General features: G+C 44.5%; 1 long non-coding RNA gene across 2 annotated transcripts; it reads left to right on the forward strand.

Annotated features, from left to right (window-relative positions):
• The first annotated feature begins 706 nt into the window (after positions 1-706).
• Positions 707-18,881, forward strand: LOC110352109 (uncharacterized). Of its 2 annotated transcripts, none has more exons than XR_011803799.1 (3): positions 707-965; positions 17,462-17,607; positions 17,690-18,881. It is a non-coding gene; the product is annotated as an uncharacterized lncRNA (long non-coding RNA). The 2 variants fall into 2 exon arrangements; XR_002400531.4 differs by having other exon boundaries at positions 17,702-18,881.
• The last annotated feature ends 330 nt before the right edge of the window (positions 18,882-19,211 follow it).

The raw sequence follows: 19,211 nt of genomic DNA on the forward strand, positions 1-19,211 counted from the left end.
GGCCTCCAGAAGCCTTGCAGAAATACCTTGGAGATCTGTAGATGGAGGATGGGTCTAAGCCCAGCCTATCCCAGAAATATTACAAAATCCTCAGAGACCCAGACACCTATCAATTAAAACAAACAGAAACCAGGTATGCAAAAATGTTATTTTCTCTTCTGGAAAAGCTGCCTTTGTCTTTCTGGGTTTATACAAAACCCTTCTCCATACACAGCCTGGACCATGGCATGGTTCTTAGGTCACTGAAATATCATGTTCATTTCAACTGTTTCCAGGGGGCAGGAGCACGATCAGAACTTTCCTCTGGTTTGTCAGTTTTTAAAAGCTGCAAGATCAGTTTGAAACTACACTCAGATGCATGTGGGTAGTACCTATCTTAGTTTTTCTCAGCCAAAAGCAGGGTTGTCAACTCACACAGCCTTATCACAAACCACCTGTTTTTTTCAGCTGTCAGCTGTGACACTCCCCAGCTTCCAGGTGAGCTTTAAGCAAGGTCAGATGTGCTTGTAAGACGTGCTTGAACTTTAGGGAAGACCCAGCATCCATCCCAGCTCTTTGTGTGACTTTCAACAAGTACCTGCAACAAATGGGGAGGAACTGGAGGAGAAAACAGCTGCTCCTCATCTATTTCATAGCTACAATATTAAACAGCAGTGAGATAAATGCTGTGGATCCTGCTTCAGTAGCACAGTCTTTCTCCATGCTTTACCCCAGATCCTAAATTCATTGGAATAGGGATGCCACGTATTAGAGCAGCGCTGTACTGAGAGGTTTTTCAGCTGAAATAGGCTCACCTTCTCCTTTGATGTGGGAGAGATGGCAGCAAGGTTGCGTTACCCACATGAGTAGGAAAGAATTCAAAAAGAGAGAAAACAAACTATCCTTCTAAACCTTCTTAATCCTTCTAAAAACAAGTCTCACCCTCTGGGGACAGTTTCATCTGAAGGGCCTGTGTCTCTTTCAAGGTAGGTGATTTTGCATTCTGCAGTTGGGGTGTTTGACAGCATCTCTCATGCTTTTGGTTGACCTTCTGCTCCCAATCATTTTCTGTAGCAGCAAGGCCACCAACCTCTCCAGCTCTGCTCCTTGATGCTAGAGGGAGCTCTGTGAACTGAGTGCTGGATAGTTAATAGGGCTCCTGAGGGCTTCCTTCAGCAATGTGTGGGCCTGTTTAATCAGAGATTTCCTGGGAAATCATTTTGAAAAAGACTGTCACTTCCTATCTGTGTCTGACCATAAAGCAGCAAGGTCGGGGCAGGGTCCCTGGCTGGGCCCACTTGAGGGTATGGTTACTGATTGTGTTTTCTGCTTCAAGGTTATTATTTGTGTTCTTTATGCATGTTCTTATGTTCTCATTTATGTTATTATTGCATCTATGACCTGATCTCCTATTTATTAGATAGCTATTTACACTTTCTAGTAGTGTGTATTTAGGATTTAAGAAGCATCCCTGCCTAAATTGCAGGCTTCCACTCTTGCATTCATCAGCTGACTTGCGGCAGGGTAAAGGTACCTGCAAGATATGTACGTTGGCTATTTTGCCCATCAATTTGCACTAAATTACAAAGATCCTGAAGCACATCTGGCAGCACTGAGTGCAATCCTGGCAAGACTTGTCCATGAGTAGTAGGAAATCAAAAAGATGCAAACATCTGGTGTGGTTACACATGGAGAAAATCAGAGAGCCTGATGGGTCTCCCACTAAATGGGTGACAGAAAACCAGATTGCTGTGATACAGGAGTGCTGAGTGAGAATTGTTTTAGAAGGGATTATAGCTTGCAACCCCTCTTTTAATGGGCTGCTTTTTCGTCCTGACTATTCCAGAAACTCCTATGCAGGACATAGGACTGCTCTGCTTGATAATTATGTGCTTTTAAAATCTGTACCAAAAATGTAATTGTTTTTAAATAAAAGCCAAAAATGTGCATGGTACAGTGCTTTTACCGTAATTTTAGGAACTGGAACAGGGTGCTCAGGGAGGAGGTGGAGTCACCATCCCTGGGGGTGTTTAAGGAAAGGTTGGATGTGGTGCTCAGGGACATGGTTTAGTGGGTGATGGTGGTGGTAGGGGGGTGGCTGGACCAGATGATCTTGGAGGCCTTCTCCAACCTTAATTATTCTGTGATTCTTTGATTTCTGTGGTTTTTAACTTGTGAGATCAGGGCTTCTCTGTCAGGGCAGTGTTCTTCAGCAGCTTTGCCTGCTTCCCACCGTTTTCCCCATATCTTAGTTTCATTTATCAGGAGTTTTGCATGAATTAAGCAAGCTCAAATATCTCATAGAAGGCCACATATTGCTGACTTTGGTCTTGTAAAAAGGGGTGAGGGCTTTGTCCAGCAACACATGAGTAGAGTGTTATAGAGAACACATTCACAAGAATACTCTGCAACAACAACAGCTCTGGTGAGAGGACTAATAGAATTAGGGTAACATGATATGTAGCTCTGGGAGACACAGGCAGTGCTATATCCACCTGTAGACACAGACAAGGTCTTCCTACCACATGCATGATGAGGGGCTGTGAGAATGGGAGCTACCGGGGTCACAGGCAGAATAATTGGCTGCACTGGGCATAGGGAAATCTTGAATCAGGCCCTTGCTGTTCCAAAACCTTGAAATCATTCAACCACAAATCTCCTGATGGTTTTCCGATTATGCGAATGTAAACGACATCCACAAACTCACGCTCATTAATGAACAAGATCTTAAAGAGGGGCCATTCAATGCACAGAGCAATTAACACAGCAGTTGATTAAGGCAGTTTGAGGATAAGTCCTGTGTAGAATTCAATATTGCTGCACTGCTTCATAGAGGTGCTTCTCAGAAGCACAAAATCACAGCAAATGTTTGCTGCTAGCTGCAGACATGCAGGTTTCCCAGAGAGGTAAGCACTGCTCCATCCCCATGACACCTCCTATCTCCAGCACCCAATGGCACTCAGTTGCTGCACTGATTGCAGAAGGCCCAAATACAGGTGTCATGGGTGTACTACAGAGTGCTGTGGCTCCGCCTTACACACCATCTCAGTAGCACTGTCACATCATTGGCAACTCAACAAGGACAAGGATGCCCTGGTCAACATCTGTGGTGACTACATTTCTGGTACAGCACTGGGCCTTGCTGAGCAAGGCAGAGACATCAGGTCCACTGGCCTCATTTTTCTCTTCCACAGGGTGAAGTTGGCATTGAGTCTCCTGCCATTTGCTGAGTGCTTTGTGTCCCTCAGAAGCAATGTGCTCTCGCAAGCCCTAAGCACTACTGCTACTACGATTGCTAGGAAGGAGAGGTGACTCATTCTCCTAGGAAAATACTGCTTTCATTCAGAGCCTGGAGCATTTCCCAAAAGTAATTAACTAGGAGAAACTGCTAATTAAAAGACCTTGTGTCTTCAGAAGCGTTTGGCAGAGGTGGGTGCCTTCATGCCAGTTCTGAGGTGCTAAGACTGAGCTCTCAGCTCCATGAAGACCATGGCTGGTGCTGCTGCCTGGTCTGCCCCAGCAAGATTTCAGCTGCACAGATGTTGTCTGTCCCGAGCAGTGACAGCAGCTGCAGGGTTTTTTTCTCCCCTGAAGAGAAGAGATCTCTTCAAGAAGTTAACCCTAAGTCTAGGTTTCACAGAGGAGCTGTGGGACTGCTTTGCATTCATCCGGCCGGACCCATTTGGATAGCTTCCTGTGAGGGACTTCAGACTGCTTCTGGTGGAGTCAGTTTGGAGACAATGGCTTTGTCAGGAGCTGTGTAACCCCTTGCACAAAGACAGCGAGTCTGAGTGACAAAACTTTATTGTGAGGTGGCATGTGCACTGGTGGTACCTGTATAGACAGAACTCAGAGAACCTCAAAGGTCTCAGCTTCAGGTCTCCTGTGGTTTCTATAACTTTTGTATGTTATGAGGACTACTTTTCTGCAGTAAATTCAGTAGCACTCTGAGGGCTAGTTTGGGCTGCAGTGGATGCAACAGGGGGGTCTGTGCCCTTAGCAGGGAGCATTTTCCACACAACTGAGAAACCTCATTTGGAAAAGGAGTAGGAGTGCTTTCTGCCTGGCTTCCTGCCCAGAGAGACAGCATGGGACCAGGTAGTTGGGGATAAAGGAGCAAGGGGTTATCTTCTCCAAGACATCTCCCTGCTTCCACAGTGGTGGCTGGGCTGAGCTCCAGATACAGACACAGTGGCACCGAGAGATGTGAATTAGTTACTTCTTTTGTACTGTTCCAGCAATCTATGTTTGGCATTAATGACTTGCAAATGTGCTCAGGTCGTTAAGGTAATAACTCTTGTCACTGTGGGTTCCAGAGAGTGGCAATATCAGAGTATCTTTTACGGACTCAGCAGCCACTACATCAGCACAGTTCCAGCTGTTTTGATCATACTCTTATCATGGCTTGGATGTGAGTACTGTTAGGCAGAGCATAGGCACCTGCAATATCTTTCTCCAGACTATACTATGGATGTGACTATGCATATTGTGTTGGTGATGGGCACCTCTTTAATATCTTTATTGATGACTTGGATGAAGGTGTGCACCCTCAGTAAGTTTGCAGGTGACACCAAGTTGGGGGGAAGTGTCGATCTGCCAGAGGGTAGGGAGGCCCTACAGATGGACCTGGACAGAATGGATTGATGGGCAGAGACCAATGGCATGACGTTCAAAATGGCTCATTGCTGGGTTCTGCACTTTGGTCACAACAACCCTATGCAACACTAAAGGTCTGGGGGCAGAGAAACACTACAGGTTTTTGGGCAGAGTAGCTGGAAAATGTGCAGAGGAAAAAGATCTGGGGGTGTTGGCTGATGCTCACCTGAACGTGAGCTGGCAGTGTGCCCAGGCCAACAGCATCCAGGCCTCCTCTTCCCTCCCTGCTTGAGAATTAGGGAGAAAGTAGTGGCTATGGGCAAGAAGAGGGTAAAGGACAGCATGATTAGAGGACACTGAATACCTATACTGTACTGGAAGCTGTCACTGGCCACCATCATGCAGGTCTGTCACCTGCCAGCACATCCAGATGCTGCTGTAAAAGCCAAATGAGTCAGAAGCGTGTCTATTCTCCAGCTGCAGCGCCAGCATTAGCAGCCATGTCCCAGTGATGGGAGTCCCCAACTCAGCACTGCTTATTTGTTATCTGGAAAACATGAGATGCAGTAGCAGTACTGCTGGGCTGTGCTTTGGGATGTGTCTGTGTACCTTTAATGGATGATGTAGGTAATCAGACTTCAGAAGAAATTATTTGGGCCCAAGTCTCCTCTTATTCTCTCTGTGTACCACTGCAGATTTCACTGAGGTGACTCCAATTTACACCCCATCAGAGAAGAAAGAGTTAGCTCCTGCATTTTTAGCTGTAGTAAATTATTTTTAGAAACACAACATTCATCATGAAAGCCTCTCTGTCTCCTCCTGCAAGGAAGGACTGAATAATGAATGAATACAGAGCTGGACTAATATCTACTGCTCAGCCATCCATGAGAGCAGACTGAGCAGACTGCATGTGTGCTGCTAGTGGGCAAACTTGCTTGAGTCTGCATCCTGAGAGCACCAGCACGTCCAGAAGCTCTGCCTGCTCCTTGTAGCCTGGCACAACTACAGCCCCTCTCATTGCTCTGACCACCTCCATTGGGGCATCCGTCCCTTGGCTAATGAGATGCATTTAAGCTTAGGCACAAGCCTTTGGCCTTGGCTTGACCTGTGTTGTGTGTATGCTTTTTACCTAGCTGATTTGACCTTGGTCCTGCCTCATCACCATGGACTTGTCTAGCAATCTGTGCTATTGACCCTCATTACTGTCACTACATCTGCTCCTCTTGCTTGGGTGATGTGGGACTGCTCTCTTGCTGGTGACATTCCTGTCCCTGCCTGCCCCACTGTCACCCCTGGATCCTGGCTTGCCTGCCCTTGGAAAGCAGCCCCAATTGAGGTGCTCCCTGACAGCCCAGGATTTCTTGTGGGGGCTTTGCCACCACAGCTTGCCATAGCTCAAGGCTGACCTGCAAACCCTGCAGGGCCCTTGGACAGGTCACAGCCCAAGACCATGACATCTGCTGCTACCGTGATAACCCCTGAACTCCTCAGTAGGACTTGGGGGTTCTCATGTCAGATGTTGCTTTCTAATCAGGAGGTCTACAATTCAGATATTAGATACTTAGTGAAAATAATCTCCCAGGGTAGTAGGTAGACGTTATGTGGATGGATGCCCTGATGAGGCTGCTCAGGAAAAATAAACTCTGTTGATGTACCTCAAGACTTAACAATGTGTTTGTTTTAAGGACTGGAAGCACTTGGTATGGGGACAAAATTTTGAATAGCACATTTACATGCCTTGATTTCTTGTTGCAGCTGGGTTCTGGGTGCTTAGTGCACAGACCTAGCAGAAGTGCTGCCTGTAAAGTTTGGTTATAGCTGGTGTTTAGTACTGGCCACACAAGGCCTATGTCTTACTCTCACAGATGTTGCCCTTCAGCCAGGTTGAAGTGCTAAATTCTTCAGGCCCATAACCATTTCAGGTCATGTACTAATGGGCTTGAAATCAGTTATTGTGCAGGAAATGATAAATGACTGTACGCTGCAGCTAATGAAGGGGATAGATTATTGGGATATAAATCAATTAAGTGGTTCTGAGGAAGTTGCAAACCACAAGAAAAAAAAAAAAAACACAAAACATGTAGGGAGAGAAAAACATCCGACACATAAGGATGAACAGGAGCCAACAGGTGCCGTCAGCCATCATGTTATCCCTCAGGGGAAGTGAGCTTAACACCGCTAGTTATGACCCTCCTCGATCTGACAGTGGAGGCTGAGGAGGGAACCAGTCTGTGCTCTGCAGTTACCAGGTGGCTACAGGCAGCAGGCTGACTCTTCCAGGAGATACCTGTACAATACTAAAGGGACATGTCCTGCGCTTCCTCACGTGGTCAGGACTGCTTTGGAGTGGTGACTGCTCAAAGGAACTGCTGTTATGTGGGGAGCCGCGTGGCTTCTATGCTTCTCATCTTCTGACTTGTTTTCTAAAGGTTTGCTGATAAAAACCAGCAATGCAGCATTTTCTAAATTCTAACGAGCTGTTTTCTAATAGTTATCTAATGAACTGTGGCAAGTGACAAAGAAGCCTGTTGTTTGCTTTAATCTCTTAAACTACAGTATATTCTGAAGGCAAAGCATCTCAAGGGAGAAGTGGACTTGAGGCTAAACAGTTGCCCCAAAGAGCGGGGTTCATCCCCTATGCTGTTGGTGATATCTCTGTTGCAGTCCTGGAAGATGCCAGTGCATACATTAGACCATGTTTGTACCTGGGTTCTCCTCATCTCCTCCAGTGGAGCAGCAAGTCCCGCACATGTTTGGGGTTGGCTGGGAGTTTGTCATTCCCACCACCACAGTCTGAAAAGCCCATCAAGCAAAAGAGGGTGGAGATCACAACAGTGAGCATTTGAAAGCATTTATTTTTATGCTGGGCAAAAAAATAAAAAATAAATATCTCTTTGGTACATTGCAATAATCTTAAGATGCCTCCAGAAGAGATGATCTGGCTATGATCTGATCTATTTAAAGAACTCCACCTAATCAGAGTACGTTTTCTCCAAGAGGCAAATTTTATTTTTGTGATCAGGGTATATCCAGTAAAGCTGCAAGAAACAAGGTACTCCGTTTTCATATATTTGTATGGAGAGGCCCAGGAAAGGTGGTTCCACCTACAAAATCCTGCAGGTAAAACTTTAAGAAATGTCTGCATCTTCAGTATTCAGGTGCTGAGCTTCCCACCAGGGTGAGTGCTCAGGTGATAACTCTCTGCTTTTGATCTATTGAATTTTGCACTGACTTTGGTATGGTGATGAGACAGCAATATCCCATAATATATGGCTGTTTCTAGCAAGAGCTCTGCTATAATTGTATTTATGAGCAGAATACTTATAGAGGCCTTCAGGGAGCTTCAAGTGTAAAAACATCCCTATAACACCATATAGACAGCCAACAGCCAAGCAATTAATTTCTTGAGTACAAGTGGTGTTTGGGACTCTGTCCTGGTATACAACACCCATTAGTGCTGTGGATTCCCTGCTGAAGGGAATGAGGGAGCTGCCGGCTGGATGCTCACTTTCCTCTGTGCTTTGTATGCCTAAACTGTTTTCTAAACAAAGTTCACTAGAGCTAAATGAGACCACTAAAGTTCTGGTATATCTGGGGGCCAAAAAAAAAAACAGCTTTTTGTCTGTGGTAACAACTCTCCCTCTCATGATTTGGCCTTCCAAATGAAGAGGTATGTACAGGCAACAAAACAGAAAGCATGAGAGCAGTTTTCTGAGCTTTTCATAATCGTGACTTGTTGAATACCCTCACCTCCGTGCTTCTCTCCTACCTAAACAGAAGCAAATTTGGGCATGTGGTTTCTCCCTGCATGGTTTTGAAGGTCCCAGTGCAACCATCCCCAAAGCTCAGCTGCCCCAGATGATGCCATTACCAGCTAAGTCTGGACACTGCTCCCCATCAGGTGACATCAAGCCAAAATGAATTCCATTGATAGGAATCTTAGTGCCTGCATTTGTCATTGCTTTGTCTGAAATTAATGTAATAATAGCATATCTCACACAATTCAAGCATCCCATAAAGTAGCATTAATCAGTCTTGTACATATAGTACAATAGCAGAAATTATGTTGCACTTAAGAATAATGTAGTTAAAGTTTTTAAGTAGTATGGTGAGAGGAAAGGAGATTGTTCTCGTCATGTTATGAAACAAAACAAAGTTATTCAAATTCATAAAAGGTTTCAAATTCAAAATTGTCAAAAAAAGTTTTCCACTCAACAGACAAACTATCACAGGAAATTGCTGAAGTCAGACTTAACAAACATGAAAGGACTTTAACATTTACATAGTTACTATGATTACAAATAATTTTGGTGGTTACAATATGAATGGTTCCAGTATTATAATGAAAAATATTTTAAGAATTTAATTTTATACACCAAATACCTTGTAAGGAGTTCAAACTCCTTTCTAGGAAGAATCTCCAGTTTTGGTACTCTGAAGCTTTTTCCAGAGCAGTTGTTTGAGGGCAGCTGTACCTATAAAGCTCAGTTTAGGTATTAAAAACAGTCATTGGGACTTTGCTGTGCTCTTCTGGTTTCTCATATACCCCTGACTGTGTTAAAGCAGGCACCGCAACAGCTGGTCAAGGAAGGCAGAGAAGTAGGAAGTGCTGTCATAGGGCTTGGGACTGGGCTGTTCATGCACAGAGAGAGAGAGAATTAAAGGTTTCTGGCTCCCAGGTAAAAGCTGTACAAGAGATGTTGCTTGGAAAGAGCAGCTCTGCACTGAGAAAATGTCTCTTCAATAATCCCACACTTCTGGGCTTCAGCCGACCACCTGCAGCAGTCAGGAATAATTTTTTCCCCAGAAATCATGTTTTCCTTATTTAGGAGGAGTTTCTTAATCTCCTCTAATACATAAGGATAACTGCAGCTGGAGATGTAATACTTAGTGGAGGGATTCTCTTAAATGAAGCAGCATTATGTTGAAGCTCTTAAAACCCTACTAGAGAGGTATGTGTGTGTTTGTGTTTATAACTGAGCCTGGCTTGAAGTGCGCTGCTAGAAAAGTTGTTATATTTAAACAGAGTATAGTTTGTAAACCCATATTGTGTTTTTGTTGTGTAATAAGGAGAAGACATTAAACATCTTCAGGGATGCTGGGATAATTAGCAAATGAGTCTTGAAGAGAGAACATTTACTGCTGGTGCTCATGCATCCTTTGGATTTCTGACTCCTCTTTTCTGCATGTATTGGTGCAGTTCAGCAGCTCTTGAAAATGTAGCCAGGAAAAAAAAATGTAAAAAGAATTTGTTTGATTTGTTGTATTGGGTTTATGTGGCAAGGTTTTGGTAGCTGGGGTGGCCTCAGTGAGAAGAATACAGAAGCTGCCACATGTTACATAAGGGCCACTGGTGAGGCTGCACCTCGAGTACTGCATTCAGTTTTGGGCCCCTCACTACAAGAAGGACATTGAGGCCCTGAAATGTGTCCAGAGAAGTGCTGAGAAGCTGGTGAAGGGTCTGGAACACAAGTCTTATGAGGAGTGGCTGTGGGAACTGGGGTTGTTTGGTCTAGAGAAGAGGAGGCTCAAGGGAGACCTTATTGTTGTCTACAACTACCTGAAAGGAAGCTGTGGGAGCTGGGGATCAGCCTCTTCTTGCGGATAACCAGCAGTAGGACTAGAGGGAATGGCCTCACGGTGAGCTAGGGAAGTTTTAAATTGGAAATTATGAGAAATTTCTTCTCAGAAAGAGTGGTCAGGCATTGGAACAGGTTGTCCAGGGAAGTGGTGACATCACTGTCCCTGGGAGTTTTTAAGGAAAGGTTTGACTTGGTGCTTAGGGACATGGTTTAATGGGTGATATTGGTGGTAGGGTGATGGTTGGACCAAATGAGCATGGAGATCTTTCCCAACCTTAATGCTTCTGTGATTCTCTGTCATTCAGAGGTGGTCCCTAGTAGATAGTTGTGATTTCCTCATTGTCCTTCTCTTGTCTAGAGTGTTGGATCAACAATTGACTTTAAATATCACTTTGTCCAGAGTGAAATGACCATAATCCACTTTTGAAGCTGGTAATTTAGAATATGCTTCTGTCAGTACTATTGTGCTGGGCTGTCAGAAAACATAGAAAATTGCCTGCAACCAACTGACTCATCCATTGGGGGTTTCTGCCTAACCAGAAATTGCTGTTGGTGTGTGTTAAAAGCTTGTAGTACAGCCCAAATGCTGTGATGTTGTCTACGCTGAGGTCTTGGGACACTAGTGCAGGGGACTGTGGGCAGACATTGCTTGACCACAATACAGAGGCACATTCTTGTACTGAGAAATGCTCTTTTGTCCTCAAACTCCCAGATGCTCTGTGAGGAAGGTGTTACACATGTGAGCATTCGTGAATATCTACAAGATGCTGCAGAGACTCACCTCATCAGAGAGACCCTACAGGGACTTGCTAGGCTGGGGGCCTTAACGAAGGTAGTCATCCAGCTACTTCTACCTTTCCTGCTCCTCCCTGGGAGACTGCTGGGAAGGTGCAGAGCTGATTGCCACTGGAAACTGCCACTAATTGGACCTTATTAAAAATTTACTTCTGTTTTACAATAAAGCTGGAGTATTTATCTTCCCACAGCAAACCCATTAATTAACAACACAAATGGGCTATGCTGCCAGGAGAACAGCGAAACTCTGACTGTCAATACAGTGACCTCACTGCAGCCCTTCCCGCCGGCCCTGCAGACAAAAGCAGCCACCCATACCACCCTGTACAGGTCTACATGCAGATAAATAGCTTCTGCAGTTTGTTTCTCACTGGGTGAAAGCTGTACAACTTCCTCCAGGAAGAAGCTAGGATGGAAGAAAATGTCCTGGTAAATAATAATTAAAAAAAAAAAGGTAACTAATTGCCTGATTGAAGCAAGCTGTCCAAGAACCAGAGAGCATTTAAGAGTGAAAGAAAAGCTCCAGGTATCCCTGCATTCTGGGGAATGTGACTACCGTTTGTCTCAATGATCTGTACTGCAGCAATACTGTGCTTTCATTGCTGGATGTTGAAGAGCAGATGTTGGTGGGTGATGTTGATGGTATTTTTGCAGAGGTCACTGTTTGTTGGGTTTAAACCATGTGACACCAGTATCATGGCTTGGGAGATATGCGGGTTTTCAAATACAGGCACAAGATTGCAGGATCATAGAGGAAAAAATAGGTCCTGCCTTTGGCTGAAGGCTCCTGCCCAATTGTCTATTTAATTACAGTGAGTTAAAATGGCCAAGTGTGAGTGCAGCTGTTGGCCAGACACTTAGTGAGCTGGTTTCACTGGATTTGATTTAGTATTCATCCTTCCTGCATCTTGAAAAGCGTACCAGTTCTTCCTCCATGTAGGACTCAGTGCAGAATCTGCAGAAGCAGTGAGGGCTAAGGCTCTGTCTTCCCATGTAGCCTGGCCAGGGTGGACAGGTGTGCCTGTAGGAGCTGGGTTGGGGAGCAGTTCCTCCTTTTGCTGCATCAAGCTGTTAAGTCCTGAAATCTCCAATCCCCATGCCAAAAGTTCAGCATCTGGTAGCAGCAGAGTTTCCCTCACGAGTTTTCCTTTCCTAAGGATTCACATCCCTTTGTGCAAGCCAACAGCAAAGTCATTGCTTGACTTCCCACTGGAGCTTATTACTAATAGACATCTCTAGCACTTGGGCAGAGCAAAGGCACCAAGGAGAGATGCGAGTACGGCCTCCCCCTTGGACTCTGCAAGTTAAGCTGAAGCAGAGCATGGATTCTGGGCAGGAGGCTTTTGGCATGGGCTTGTCTCTATCCTCTGTCTTATCTACAAATTTGCATTGCTCTCAAAGCGATGTTCTTCAGCCAAGTGTGAAACTATCTGCTGCAGTTGTTTCCAGCTTCCATTACTGTGTCTTTTTAGCCCAGGGTGTGAAGGGAGCAAAATTCCTCCAGTTACACTCATGCAGAAGCAGTTGTGGGAGGGATGCTGCAAACCACGTTTCCAATTAGGTGCAGCACTGTGGCACCTGTCTGGATGTGACACGATAATGCACCTGCTAAACATTATAAGAAGCTTCAGAGATTCAATGTGACACACGTGAAGCAATAGCTGGAGTTTAGTCAACACTCCATCAGTTAAAAGTCTATATTTCCAATTATCTGTGGACAGTTTGCCTTCAAGGATAATTGGCTTCCTGCAGCTCTCTAGAACAGATATCAGAGAGCTCTTTCTCTTCCACAGAGGAAAATCTGGAATGGTTTATAGCACAATAGTGTGGAGATGTCCATGTCAGAGGGAAGGCAAGATCCGGGAAACAGTAAGGTACCACACTGGTCAGAAGTTTAAGGGGACTAGCCTCCAAAAATCTGAGGGACATTCATTACCACATTCTGCTTATGAACTGCTGGGCTTGGAAGTCTGTGCCGTTATGCAAACCTGTGGCAATGTTCTTGTCCCTCTGAGGAGACTGCCAGGAGATGGGCAAAGAAGGGTTTAATCACCAGGGACTGCAATGATCCCCTTGGTACAAGGCAGATTGAAGTGACACCCTGGGACAGTGGCTACCCTGCTTCCCCTTTTGATACCAGACATGGAAGCTGGGAACAGGGAGAGGGAATTTAATGTGAAAATAGGTATTTGAAGAACTGCATTTAACAGGCCTCCTGTGCGTATTCCTGTGCAGTCTTCAAGCCACCAGCCAGACAAACACAGCCTGACAGATTCTGCCAGCTGTCCACCAGCTCCAGGATGCATGTGCTGGCAGTCCTGCAGTCCTGCGTAGTCAGGCTGCACAGTCCATGGAGAAGAACTGATAGAGAAAGCAGGAAATCACAGGTGAGGGAGGACTGCAAAAAAAAAAAAAAAAAAAAAAAACACAACCTAAATCCACTGAGGAACTGAAGCTTCATGTAAACATAATTATTTGAACAGAAAATTGTGTGTTGTTTTGTTTTATTTTACTTCAAAACATTGCTGACATGCCTCCTGCAAGATGCAATTTCACCACTCTGTGCTCTTGCTCTCTGTTGACAAGGCCTGCTGACTAAAGGGCAGCTTCTGGGAGTCTGTCTGAAACTTCAGTGGCCTCTGTGAGTGCTGGCAGACGTAATCTTGTCTCAAAGTGATGCCCAGATGAGCCCAAAGGAAAGGGAGGGCTGTTGGTAACTCAGGAAAACTTCAGTGCAGCACTTCAGCCCTGTTTCTGAGTTAAATCATTTGGGACTCAGTTCCTGGACTTTGTTTTAAAGATGAAAAATCTGCAGCTTGCAAGGGAAGAGCGAGAAGTGCAAGAGGTAGAAGAAGGGGCGCCGGGTTGTACACATCCCAGAGTGCTGGAGCAGATCTGCCTAAGCATGGGTATACCTTTCAAAGAATTACTAACTCAGTTGTGAACCATTTCCATGTACATCCCACCCCTGAGTCATGAGGTTTTGGCCCTGTACAGTGTATATGGGATAGTCGCCTCTGAGGAGCTTCTGGCTGCAGCTCATCTGCAGTCGCTTGGAGAACCAGGGAAGCACACGGTGCCTGAGAGCATGAAGGCAACTGCCTAAATATACCAGTTCTTAGTAATGTGTCCCATAAAGGGGGAAGTGAGGTAATTACCTAAGCCATAGTGAGCAGCATCATACCAAAGAGAACAACAGAGAGAAATATATATGTGAAGGCTCCTGGCACAAGCCAGCCCCCAGCTAGTTCCTAACCTGCTGGTACGTCTGAGGCACTTGGTACCAGCTGATGGTGGGTTGTGTAAGAGCTTTGTGTTCTCCTTTTGCAGCCTGAGCAGGTTCTGCTGCCTCCCTGCCTTTGTCTGCACTGTCCCTTGTTCAGATTTCTGTAGGGCTGCTAGAGAGCAAGCAATTTGCTCCATGCCAGCAGGATGCTAATCACCAGGGACCATGGGCTGCAAGTTCCCAGGAGCAGCTGGAGGGCACCAGGGAACTACCCAAAAAACTGTGGGACACCGGCACCTCCCTCTGGGCATGTTCTTTCCCACCACCCATCTCTGTTAGGCTGTGGAGCTTTTGGCCTGAATTTTGCCCTGTTTGGGTCAGGTGTTTCTGCCTTTCTGCTAAGCAACCAGCTGCATGGTATTGGTGACCTGGCTGCGGAGTGCAGGCAGCCCATGGAGGAGGATCTGTTTGCACATTATTCGCAACTGGTTTTTCTCTTCCATCTGTCCAACTCTGCCATCTGGGATGTTCTTCATTCCTGCAGGATAGCAGCAAGGCTTCTGGGCCTGGCTCTCACTCCAATTCATCAACAGAATAACACAGTCATTGCACAGCAGCTCTCCGATTCAGGCATTTTGGCTTACCGGCATGGTGATATCACATATTATTGCCCTATAAACCTTTCTGGGTAGAAATGCAATGACTGGATTAACTGTCCCCAGCCTACCTCCCATGTGCTCTGCCTGTAGCAATCCCATCCTCTCCATTCTGGGGAAATTAAAGGCTTTTCTCTGTTGTGTTAGGAGGGCAGTGCTGCTAAATTTAATGTCTCTTCTTTCTCGGAAAAGGGGCTTGTGCAGAAACAGACATTGTTTCCATCCTTGTCCCACTGCTGCAACAGTAGACTAACATATAGCCCAGTTCTACACCAGTGGTATGTCATCAAACTGCTCCTTGTGTATGGCCATGTGTTTAGAAAAACTGGTGGTTCTGTAAGAAAACTATAAACTATTCTTGATATGTTACACAGTGCAACACAGCTTGAGAAATGAGAAATCCACTGGTAAAACACATGGGGAAACTCTCTGAGACTAGATTTTTGTTTGGGGCATGAGAGACCCAGTTGAGCTTTCCCTGTCAAATACGGGAAAGCTTTATTTCTGGCACCAGGACAAAGCTGAGAAGGCTCAGTTTGCCTGTAAATTAAGTTTTCTGTGGGCAGGAGTTACTGACATAACTGATAATTACCAAAGCCATGGCTCCTTGTCAAAGAAAACAGGAAGTGTGGTGGAATAAGGCACTTCAGTTCAATATATGGCACTTTTTCAACCATTTCCTTCCATTCCTGTTCTATCAGCTCTAAGGGGGAAGAGCATGCCGTGCTGTCGTGCAGAGTCTGTTCCATACATATGTTCTACTAGGAAAAGAGGCAGAGAAGATAGGTACCATCTCTCCCATCATCATGTCCTGAGCACCTGACATTTGGAAGTGGTTTACATTTCTTTCTAGAATGATGATGAGATCTGCATGACATAAAATGGAATGGTCATGAAACCATAGAGGTGAGTCAGTAGGGTACACCTAGCTCAGTGATGCTCTGGGTTGGACTCGTTTTATCAGGGTTACTTCTAATGCCCAAAATTCTTGCACCCTCTATTTAGTGGAGTTGTGCTAACATAACTAGAAGACTGTTTCTGGAGTATGTAACTGTCTAGGCCTAAAAAGATTTTTTCAGAAGTGAAAATAAAAGACTCAGCCAAATTGCTAATATTTGTACTGACCTACAGATAAAAGCAGCACCATTCCCCAAGTCTAATTATGCTTGGAAAGGGCCAGGTTTTATTCATTTTTCACAAATCTGATGGATATTGACTTAAATGTTTCTACTGGCAGGATACGAAATAAAAACAACTCGGATGCTAATTGCTATTTAGTCAATCAAAATGCTGTGATTTTAGAAAATAGAATTCGGAAATGAACTCAAAGTGCTTCATAATATTTTGGAGTGCTAAAGAGAGCTGGTGGCAAATGTAGAGAAAAATAGTCTCAAAGCTCAGTGTAGGATGGACTTGAAAATACTGCTATAATACAGAACACTAATGGTGGTCTCTTTCTTCAGTGGTTTGGTAGTGGAAGTGGCTTATTAGACATTTACAGATTAACTGCTGTAATCACCATTGCTATAACATAGTGTCAGCATCTGGGGGCTCTAAGTTCACCCCTGGGGAAAGAAAAAGCACAGACACACACACACACATATATATATATATATGTATATATTTGACTCTTTAGTAAGTAGCACTGCTAACCTCAGATTACCTTTGATTCCTTGTATTGATAGCCTCCAATGCCCAAACACACATAAGCAGATGAAGTCCAATAAAAATACTCTTCAGGGCAAGGATCCATTTGCAATGTATGAAGCATTCCTGTTTAGAGCTGGGCAAACAATTATGATTTTGCATTTCTTGGTCCAATAATTTGGGGTTGAATGGAATATTTTACTAGAACACACTAGGGAATGCTTCATTCGTGCATTTTTATTTTTTTTTTTTTGTGTGTGTGTGTGTTGTAGTGTTTTTTGTTGTTGTTGTTATTGTTTTGTTTTGTTTTTTCCTTAACAGCTTAAGAATGAAGGGATGGAGCTCTGGGAAAAAGCCTGCTGTGCAGAAAAACAATAAAATTTTAGATCTTGAGGGCATTTTTAAAACTTCATCTTTTGACTGGAGCAATTTGACAGCTTTGTAAACTGTTTACATTGTATGTTTTCTGAGGAAAAAATTGTCTTCAGCCAAAGTAACTAACAAATCTCTAGCTATGCTACAGATGGATCTGGTATTGCTAAAGCTGTGTGATTCTTCCATTTTAAGTAGCATGTGCTTTTGTCACACTTTGATAGATTGGGCTGATGTTTCCCATGCCAATTGTCTTCCTCTAGATAAGTGTTTATATATTTGTTCTGGAATTTTCATTAAAAACAAAAACAAAACAAAGCAACAACAACAACAAAAAAAAGCAGTTCAACGGCTCTTGAAAATGTATCCAGGAAAAAAATATAAAAATAATTAGTTTGATTAGTTGTATTGGGTTTATGTGGCAAGGTTTTGGTAGCTTGGGGTGGCCTCAGTGAGAAGAATCCAGAAGCTGCCCCAAGTTAGATGAGGGCTGGTTTCAGCCAGCTCCAAAGGGACCCGCCGCTGGCCAGAGCTGAGCCTGGCAATCCCATTTGCACAAAGCATGGCCTGACCCTTCATTCTTTTTTCATGTAATGTTGTGAGGCCAGCATGTGTCCTCAGGTTGTCCCTGGTCAGCTCTAACCTCACAAAGCTCTTTTTGGTGGAAGCTGATGAGTCTTCTGGCACTGTCCTGGAATAGTGGTGCTGCTGCTTGACTTGATCTGGCCTTGGATGTCATATCAGCCTGGAGCATGTAATGATGGAGGTAAAATCCTGCTGTGTATGAACAGATGCTGAACCTCTTTTCTCTTTCCCATTCACTGTTTTAATTGCAGTTGTCCTTCCAGATTCATCTGCCTTCTACAGATGCCTGCTGCTGCAGTGCCTGTGTTATTCCCATGCAATCAAGCATTGGCATGAACCATCTGGAAGGCTTGGCTGACCTGTCCAGTATCTAGTTTACAACCCTACTTAGGCATAGCACACCAGGGAACTGCATAAGACAAACTGGTCCTCCTGGGACTTGACCCAGGGCTCTAGCACCCACAAGATTTGCCCGTTCTCATCCTCATTAGTCCCAGAGCAGTGTCAGGGAGATTGTTTTATAACTGCATAACATAAAAGCAAAGGGAGGGAAGGCATCTCTATGGGTACTGCTTGAACTCTGACATCAGATCTCAGGCAAGATTTGTGCCCTTGTTTGTTCAAGCAGCAGCTTGCCTCTGGAAGTCAAGAACTGACAGATTGCTTCCATGTGACACTGGCTGCAGAAATTGAGGTATCCTCATGCTCCGAAATGGGCAGTTGGATTCTGGAGGACCTTTGGTCCTGACGGTGAAGTGAAGCATGAAGCTGGTCCTGCTGCATCTGCCCAGGCAGGATGGGCTCTCTGCCTCCTCCAGTCGTAGTGAGAGCAAAGTCAGCATCTGTCTTGCCCATGTGCATGCCAGTATGGCTGCAGAAACCTCCTGGGAGGCCAGAGGTGGACAGGGAGCCTCTGCTGGGGCAAGGAAAAAGCACAGAGCCTGATGGGCTGCAGTATCCCTTTATAAGAGAGCAGACTTCACAGAAGTTAGCTCGATGTCAGTCATCAGCCTCCGACTCAAAAGAAACCTTGGAAGGGGAATAAAATCCAGCAGCAGCAACCTCTAATCCTGAAGAGTGAGACTGCAAATGTTGTCAGAGAACTCACTTTCTTATGTTTTTAATTCAGAGGGAAATATGGAGAATTTGTGTTAATCTACATATTCAAGAGAACGAGATGGCCTGAAACACAGTACTATGTTTCATTAAATATTTGTCTTAATGCAGAATGCAACAAACCATTATAATCGTGTATTCATGGAAAACACTCTCTTTGAAACCTCCTTCCTACATTACAAAGAGTTTGAATCCTGGATTTAACCACAAAATTCAGCTTGGCAGAAATGAATTACCTACTATGCAGGTGCAGTGGCATCTCCATAGTATAACTTTTCTGTATGTTTATGAGCATAAACACTAAGTGTATAAATCTATTATCAATAAGCAATATGTGAAACCCTGTTCCTGGGACTGTGGAGTATTTCAGCTCCATACAAGTGGAAGATGTGGTCAGTTTATCTTAGACATAAGAATAATGATGGAGTGGTGGCAATTTGAAGTCCTTGTCATTTAGGGAGCTCCAGCAAGGTTTCTCCATCAGCTGCCTTAAACCATGGTCTTCTCCAAGTTCTGGAATGATTGACAGGACCATGTGTAGGTTTGTTCCTCATCAGGAATACCAGGGAAAAGTTTATTTAATGCAGAGAAGATGAAACTTTGCCTTATCCATCACTGCTGTTCAGAGCAAAATAAAGGCACCAATTGATTTTGTGT

Source organism: Anas platyrhynchos, chromosome 16, assembly GCF_047663525.1.
Source record: "Anas platyrhynchos isolate ZD024472 breed Pekin duck chromosome 16, IASCAAS_PekinDuck_T2T, whole genome shotgun sequence".
NCBI classification, from domain to species: Eukaryota; Metazoa; Chordata; class Aves; order Anseriformes; family Anatidae; genus Anas; species Anas platyrhynchos.